The following is a 6,578-nucleotide window of genomic DNA, read 5'->3' on the forward strand; positions in this document are numbered from 1 at the left end:
GCTGTGCACCCCTGATCTAAGCAATTTTGCCAGGGTTAAGAAAGTTTAGTCCAAACATGAAGCTATATTTACAATGAAGCTTGTTTTTAAACGCTCCTCTTCCTTGATTACAGTTTCTGAAGCCTTCGTGCCTGGGCATTGTTTACAGCCCTTTGTAAACATGGGGCATTTTGAAAGAAATTGCTTGCATCACATAAAACATTTCTGCAACCAGATCCAGACATGTAAACACCCTTTTTATAGTCAGTTATCAAGTCTTCAGCTGACCTCTGTATCTGGAGAAACTAGCCAGTAATCATGTTTTTGGGTCAATGTCCTCAACAAGCTCCACCTGTTCATTTCTGCAACTTGGGCTGCAGCAGGTGAGAAAGAGAGAACAGGACCTCTGCAACTTTTAATAATGGTGCAGAAATGGAAATGTCAGCAGTCGCTGCTCTTCCACACACCAATTAAAGGTGCAATAGCCCCAACCTCTTTTGCCTTTGCCCACCTTATGTTAAAGGCACAAAAGCACAGCAGGCTATCTGCTGGTAATTTGGCAGTGATATGTTTACCTTGCTTTTCTTTATTTTTTGCAAGCTGTAGACACCATGCACTTTGACCAAGGAGAAAAGACATGTCGGCTGTTGTGCATTTTTTTAAAAAAATGTAATTTTGTGCATTACTTTTCTTCCAGAAAAAGGTGCCAGTACTGTGCACTCTTGAGTGCCACCAGAAAACAACAACCACTGATTTTGTGGGTGCTTTAAGGAAATAGCATGTCTGCAGGGAAAACCTACCATTGTTGTTAGAAGAGTTGTTAAGCCTGTTATAATCTTTGACTAACGTAATAATATGTCTTAAATGGCAATTCTACACACACAGCTATCTGGAAAACAGTCCCATTGAACTTAGAGGGACCTTTCCCCCTTAGTAAATGTTATGGCTATGTATCATATTTCTTACCTGTCTTTCACCATAAGTAATGCAAACATGCAAACCATTTACAAGCAGAATAGGGTGGGTATTGGCCAAGTGGATAGCCGGCAAATCAGGATTTTTTTATTTTTAAAAATTGCTTCCCCCGCTTCACTTCTCACTTCCCTCTGTGGCCCCTGAGCCTTGAGCTGTGGCCCCCATTTTTTCACCTGTGGCCCCCTGTGAATATCCTTCGGTTGGGAAACACTGCTCTAGCAGGTGACACTGCCTGTCACCTTCTTTCTTAATTTCGTGTTGCCTTGGTGGAACGAATGGGGACAAAACTCGAATTAGTTCTCTCTGGTGCCACCTACTGGCAGGGTCCCTGCTTTCTGCCCTACCAGTGCCACCAGTCACCACTGGGTGGGAGAGCTCTCTGTTGGCAGTGCTCTGCCTCTGGATTCCCTGAACCTGAACAGAGGGTTGAGCCAGATGAAGCAAATCTATGGTTTACTCTAGGCAGCAGCAAGACAAGTGGGTTAGGCAGGAACTGGCGTCTGAACTGTGTGGCAATTATTTTTTTCTATTCCAAGTCATGGTCCTATTGGAGAACATCCTTTGAGAAACACTTCAGGCAGCAAAACATCTCGGCTTGACTTTTGAGCAAAGGCATCATTGTTTACTTATCGAAACCTGTTGTCAGCGTATGCAGGGTTTGCTCAGCAGTTTTGTTCAAACAGCAGAATTTAGGTCAGCTGAGAACTTTGGCAGCTGAAGTTCTGCTTGTTGCATAGCTGTCGAAGGCCACAGGACTTCCACCAAGGAAAATTTAAAAAGCTGGCAAAAGTTATGGGCCACACCTTCCAGCTGCTCCCATTTCTCATGTATTTTGAACATTTATTCTATTGATTTGACACCTTAGAATTGGGGGGGGGGGCTGTTACACGTAATGGCCTGTTTTCTGGTAACCCTCTCCTCAATGAATTTGCTTAAACCTTTTATTTAAAAAGCCATGCAAGTTGGGGGCCATCATTGCCTTCTGGGGGTGTGGGGGCGGGTCAGTTCCCTAGTTTGACTATGAGCTGTGGGAAGTGGAGCCCTGAGAATTGTAGCTCTGTGCAGGAAATAGGAGTCTCCAAAGAACTCTCAGCACCTTTAATCAAATACAGTTCCCAGGATTCTTGCAGGGAAGCCATGAAGACTGCTTAAAGTGGTATGATACCTATTTAAATGCATAGTGCAGATGTGACAAATGTTTCCCAAGAAGCTTGTTATTCAAGACTCAGGCAGTTGTGGTGGGTCATTGTTTACAGACATTTGTAAATACGAAGTTACGAAAGGCCTTGCTTGCATTGTACAAACCATTTCTGCCAGCAGGTCAAAATGCATAAACATCCTCTCCATAGTTCGGTTGTCTTTGTCCATGGAGTTTTCTTAGCAGGGATACTGGAGTGGCTTGCCGGTTCCTGCTCCAGGTGGATCACATTTGGTCAGAACTCTCCACTATGATCTGTCCATCTTGGGTGGCCCTGCATAGCTCATAGCTTCTCTGAGTTATTCAAGCCCCTTCGCCACGGCAAGGCAGTGATCCATGAAAAGAAGTGGACCATAAGGAAGGCTGATCACCGAAGAATTGATGCTTTTGAATTATGGTGCTGGAGGAGACTCTTGAGAGTCCCATGGACTGCAAGAAGATCAAACCTCTCCATTCTGAAGGAAATCAGCCCTGAGTGCTCACTGGAAGGACAGATCCTGAAGCTGAGGCTCCAGTACTTTGGCCACCTCATGAGAAGAGAAGACTCCCTGGAAAAGACCCTGATGTTGGGAAAGATGGAGGGCACAAGGAGAAGGGGACGACAGAGGACGAGATGGTTGGATAGTGTTCTCGAAGCTACCAGCATGAGTTTGACCAAACTGCGGGAGGCAGTGGAAGACAGGAGTGCTTGGCGTGCTCTGGTCACCCCATGGGGTCATGAAGAGTCGGACACGACTAAACCACTAAACAACAACAAATAGGTTACCAACTTTTTGGCTGGCCTCCGCAGCCATGCTTTTGATCTGGAGCAATTGTCTAAGGCGGTGGTTCCCAATTAGGGGTCGGGGGACCCCAGCGGATCTGCAGCATCATCCCCTGCTAGGGGACTCACTTATCTTGTTAATTGCACAGGGAATTAAATTTCTCTCTTCCCCCAACTAAATCTTTGTCATTTTTGTGTGGTAATATCACAAATTTCATGGTCTTTTATTTAGTATACCTAAAATCCTTTGCGTATTAGGCCCTACCCCACATTTCCTTTCAAAAATTGCTTTGCACAGGTAACTACCATAGAGTTACCAATATTTTTGAAAGTAGGGGCTCCATGGCTTGGTTTTTGAAAAATAGACGGTCCTGAGTAATTTGCTATTTGGGAACCACTGGGCTAAGGGATAAAGCTCAGCTCCATGTAGGGCTGCCATACGTCCAGGATTTGGCCTCGCAAATTGAGTCCAGGGGGGAATTCCCCGTTTGCGGTAAAGTGTTTGGGAAAACCTGGACGTGTGGCAACCCATTTTGGAGGGGCAAATTTCTCTTCAAAAAAGCTCCAAAACTATTTTTTGGGGTGATTTTGCAAAAAAAAAGGAAAAAGCTTAACAACTTTGCCCCCCCCCCACTAAAGAGCTCAACAACTTTGGTGTCTGGATTGTCACTTTTAAAAATATGGCAACCCTAGCTCCATGTCTGCCAAAGCTTCTGCAATTCAAGCAATTCTGTTTCAACTTCTAAATGCCTGCCGACAGCTTTTATTTTCCATCAGACTTATGCAGGCAATTAAGAATACATCTTTGTGCCATCGTGGAGATGACACATGCCATACCTGGCAAGAGGGTGGCATTTTGCAATTCCTTGCCGCTCAACTTCTCCACCCCAGGAAGTGGTGGTGTGGGTAGGACATTGCCTCTTGCACCTTCGCTGCCTATGGAGAGTGCTTCACCTCACCTCCTAAGTGGGCCAGCTCTGCCCTACAGACTTAAACTGGTTTAGCAGTCAATCCTTCCTCCTAGAGAACTCTGGGAACTGTAGTTCTGTGAGAGGAATAGTGGTCTCCTACCAGTTCCCAGTACCCTTAGCATACTACTGTGCCCATGATTCTTTGGGGGGGGGGGAACCATGGCTGAGAGGCAGTGACTGGCCCAAAGACACACTGTGAGTTTCCGGACCAAGCGGCAGATTTGAAGCCTGGTTTCCGAATTCCAAGTCGGATACTCTAACTTTCTGAAAAGACACAATTGCTGAGTTTTCTGATTTTCTGACTAGGTTTTTGAATTATGTATTGGTGTTGTGACTAATGTTGTTACGGCTGCTGTTACTTTGAGCATGTTAGAAATAACAACATAGAAACCAGGCTGTGCTTTCCTGGTGTATATACATCACAACAACTAACCACCACAAATTCGCTATTCCAAGGATAGGGTTGCTTCCCATTCAACTGTCTCCTCTCCAGCAGCCGAGTCTTAAATCAATACTAGTAATGGGACAGGGTCATTTGCCGGACCTGAGGGAAGTCAGCAGTTTAGTTATGTGGGTTCAAGACCAGGGATGGTGAAATCTCAATTTCTAGGGCCAAAATACCAGATCCCAAACCAAATTGGGCCAATTTTGGTTGACCTAGGGTTCAGCTGGAGTGGCTTGAGAAATAGCCTCAGGACAGATTGGGTCCTCCCAGAGCAACCTGGGGCTGTCAAAAGGCGTGAACAGTCTTGAGGAGGAGATGCAGGCAGGCAGATTGGGCGCTTCTGCCCCTTAACATACACTGTGCAAAACCCCAAAGTGCCAAATCAGGCCCTGAATTGAACCAGGAGGGCCCTGCACAGCCCTGCCAGTTTTGGATTTTCTCTGTTTCCCTTTTTTCCAACCTTAAGTTCAGTTCTCCACATTTTCACATCAGATTGTATCTTTCTAAAAAAAGTCCTGGTTAAAATTCAGTGCATTTCAGTGCAAATTTCTCATGAATACACATTCTGGTATGCAATTTTACCCACTATGCCTTTCTTGGGCAAAGCGAATTCCCCTAATATATAATGCATTTTGGCATGTTATCTGCACCAATGTATACATTTTAATGCACCATTCACCCTCACAGATGCAGATTTCCTGGCTGTGCTGTTTTCCTGATCCTAAGTTGCCCTTGCCCTAGATTTTGGTATTAGCCCTGGGGCTTTAACATACAGGCACAATAAAGTTTCTTTCATCTTTTGGGGGATGGGAGGGGGAAGGAAAATGTCAATCAAGAAAACAATGTGGGGCTGGTTAACCCAGACACGGCTGTTCTGATCAAAATTGGAGACCTCCCTTCCCTTGCATTCAGCCACTTTAAAAGACAAAAATCTGAAGATATGGTGATGAATCTCTAGTGTCTCCTTTGTTTTACCTCTTGAATGTCCATTTCAAAATAAACCAGTCACATTTCTTGGTCAGCTGCCCTGCTGGTGGTAGTGGGAAAATAAGTATTTTGAGGATGAACGCAACTCAGTATTTCCAGGGAAAACTGTCATCTATTTCTAGAGCTGAAGACTTTGTATTAAATTGCAGCCCAGGGAGCTATTTTCAAGTTCGCCACCTGCTGGCATAACTTATTCCAGGCTATTCCCTTTTCACTTGCATCCGAAGTCCAAAAATAGCCAGATTCCCTGAGCTATTTTTGAGGGAGATAAGGCTGCATTTTGAATAATAAGCTTCTTTTGCCATTAACCACTGGGTCAGACATAACAGTGCAACCCAGAGAAGCCGGAGCACTGTGCTCTTCAGTGAGTGAAAGGCACTCATGTGTTGATAAATTTAAAACTGGCTGAAAGAGGTTAGCGGGAGATGCCTTGCATTCCAATCCTAACTATGCCTAGTGGGAAGCAAGCTCCACTGAGTTCAACAGAACTTACTCTTAGGAAAGTGTGTATAGGATTGAATCATTAGGCAGCAACTATTTTGCAGGAGGGGTTTGAGTGCCTTCTGAAAAACACCCCAACTTCTCTCCTGTAGACCAGAGATGTGAGACTCAGGAATAAAGACAGGAACTAAGAAATAGTCTGATTAAAAAAAAGATCAAAATATGTGTCACGAGCAATCTGGAACAACCCTGATCATTCAATGTATGGAAACAATTTCAGGTGTGTTCCAGTTATCGTCTGCAGGTGTGATCTTTTTAAAAGACCAACCAGCAACAGGAGGTCAGCACCTAAATTGGTCACAGGTATTTTGTTTTGTTTTGAAAGCAGCTGACATAGTAATTCCTTTCAAAGTTGGTAGTGATGTCTGATGTGGTATGAGTGGCTAGTATTCATGTAGTAGGCAAATTCTGAATGGTTGGGGTGGGGAGGAGTGGATAAAAGTACAGTGGAGCCCCGCAAGACGAATGCCTCGCAAGACGGAAAACTCGCTAGACGAAAGAGTTTTCCGTTTTGGAGGTGCTTCGCAAAACGAATTTCCTATGGGCTTGCTTCGCAAGACGAAAATGTCTTGCGAGTTCCTGCGTTTTTTTCCCCCTTCCCCCCCTTTTTCTAAGCCGCTTATCTGCTTATCCGCTAAGCCGCTAAGCCGCTAAAAGCAGCTAATAGCGCTAATCCGCTAAGCCGTCAATGGGCTTGCTTCGCAAGACGAAAAAACCACTAGACGAAGAGACTCGCGGAACGGATTCTTTTCGTCTTGC

Source organism: Podarcis erhardii, assembly GCF_964252035.2.
Source record: "Podarcis erhardii genome assembly, chromosome: 5".
NCBI lineage: Eukaryota > Metazoa > Chordata > Lepidosauria > Squamata > Lacertidae > Podarcis > Podarcis erhardii.